We start from the raw sequence: 2,500 nt of genomic DNA on the forward strand, positions 1-2,500 counted from the left end.
AAGGTCGTCCGCAAACGCGAGAGCTGATATTTTATTCTCTCCGATTTGAATCCCTTCTGTAGTGTTGTTAAGGGTTTCCAAAAGTGACTCTATACAAAGATTGAAAAGAAGTGGGGACAGCGGATCACCCTGTTTAACTCCTCTACGAATTTCAATTGCTGTGTCACCGTCTCGCGTTTTAATTATAGTGGTGCAATTGGTTTGCATATCCACAATAAATCGAGACACAGAATTTGGTATACCTTTCCGTTGCAGGGCCGATCTAAGTGCTGCGTGTGGTATGGTATCAAAGGCCTTTTCAATGTCAGCCACCATACAAACACCCCCGTTTATTTTGGCTGCTTCAATTGCCGCGTTTAGGGCAGTAACATTAGCATAGCATCCATTTGTTGGGACAAAACCTTTTTGTCGTGGATGTTGTTGGATGACAGCTCTAAGGCGGGTATCTAGTATACTCGATAAGATCCTGGTCAACATAGAGCCAATGGTCAATGGTCTCCAATTTTTCACATCTCTTTTATCTCTACCAGGCTTAGGTATAAGAACAGTCCGATTACTTCGCCAGCTTATCGGATAATATTCTTTTAAAAGAAGGAGATTATAGTACGCTGCAAGGACTGTTTTAATATCTTTGTGATTTAAGTGGTATCTTTTTATTTTATCTAGACCAGGGGCGGAAGTACTGGCGATTTTATTGGTCTTTTTAGCGATTTCTTCAGCCGTTATTGGAGCGAATATAATACTGGCGTTAATTAGAGGTTCATCCTGGCCTGCAAAAGAGACGTCAGGACCTGGCTGATTCCATAGGTCTCCATAAAGTCTTTCGACGTCTGCTTTGGGCGGCAGTTTAGCGGCATCAAATAATGATAGGTCATTACTAGTGACCATATCAGCTAAACGTTTTGGGCATTTTGTATACAATTCTTGGCATCTAGCAAATTCGAACTGTCTACGTTGGGCTTTATGCCCTTTCCGATGTTTATTATTACGTTTATTTTGGTTTATTGTCTGAGTTTCTCTTTTGTTATTGCGCTTATTTGATTTAGTTTTTTCCTTTGGCTGTGCCAATAACTTGGACGTTATTTTTCCTACTATGTTGTTAATATTTTCCGCCTGTGTATCAGGGGCTTCAGCGCAAGTTTTTATTTCATTCATAATTTGTATCCAATCATCGGGGAATTCAGTATCATTTATAGCCTGTGTGAGCTTATCTTTATATGTTAGATCTGTTGCCGCCTGACTGTTTATATCTAAGCTAGAGCCTTCAGGTGTATTTGTAATGATTTGCCCGGCAATTTCATCTGTTGTTATTTCATCTAATTCAGTCATCGCATCATCCTCATCGTTATCACCTCTATCTTTTACGATTTTTAAGTGGCGCCTTTTATCAGAGATTTGTTTAGCGGTCTTGCCGGGTAGGAATTCAGCTATCTTTCTATTTATTTGTTTTATACTTGGGTCTTTACTGAATTCTTCTTCCAACTCTATTAGTGTTTTAGTTTCTTCGTCCGACCAGACTTGCGCATAGTTTACACGTTCCCTAGCGGGCCTTGTGGCTGCCTGAGTTCTTTTTAGGTTACGCAGAGAGGGATGCTCATGTCTCTCATGTTGGGCTAGCCCTGATTGACTGCCAAATGTAAGGGGACACTGCTCACATCTAAAGGGCAAGATTGCCTTTTCTTGTGGTCCTTTGCACCTATGCTTATGTATTAATAGACCGTGCACTTTCATAAATCTTTTCTTGCATGCAGAACATTCCCATTGGGTCCTTAAATGTGGGTGGGCAGTGTCGCAGTGATCTGCTAGTTGTTTTGGTTTGACAAAGGAGATATGATGGCCTTCATTATTACATTCTGGGCATAACAACGTTTCTGACTCGGACACTCGTATCGTCAGATCAACACGCTCAAGCAACTTGGTATTGCGAGTAGGATTTTGCCTTAAGTTCCCTTGCCAATTTGTGGAGCGGTCCACGGTCTGCGACGTGCCAGGAACAACAGTCACGTCGCCGGCTTCCCCTAGCTCGTTTGCGATTAACTCCGCAGCAGGCGGCACCTCAGGGACCATAGTACCGCCTGCCTCCGAGGCTTCATTATCTCCAGACTGCATCATGGTTGATATTCCCGCAAGGGGATGTTGTGGGTGTATAGGGGCACCCAGCCCATTGTAATATAGTGAGGCAACTGTCTCACTTTTTGGCCGACACTAGATGTACTGTGCAGCTAAACTGGTTTTTGGACAAAACGGTTGTTAGCCATATGGGGCCGCATAGCCCGAGGTTTTATTTAGTTATCCACCACGTTAATTCCGAGCGATATTATGCTCGCTGTGCAAGGCATCATAGATACCTGCAGTACCGCTACCTTTACATAGGACAGCGGCCGCCGCACTCCGTTTAGCCATGGCCACGGTTCGCAGAGCTTGCGCAACCAGTCCTCTGCGAATCGTGGCCATGTTACCGGCAGGTACCACGAGGAGGTAGGACGTGCGACTTGGACGG

General features: G+C 43.9%; 1 pseudogene; it reads right to left on the reverse strand.

Annotated features, from left to right (window-relative positions):
• The window catches only part of LOC143307485 (large subunit ribosomal RNA), an 8,658-nt pseudogene that overhangs the window by 3,149 nt on the left and 3,009 nt on the right, over positions 1-2,500 (reverse strand).

This window comes from Osmia lignaria, unplaced genomic scaffold, assembly GCF_051020975.1.
Source record: "Osmia lignaria lignaria isolate PbOS001 unplaced genomic scaffold, iyOsmLign1 scaffold0056, whole genome shotgun sequence".
NCBI lineage: Eukaryota > Metazoa > Arthropoda > Insecta > Hymenoptera > Megachilidae > Osmia > Osmia lignaria.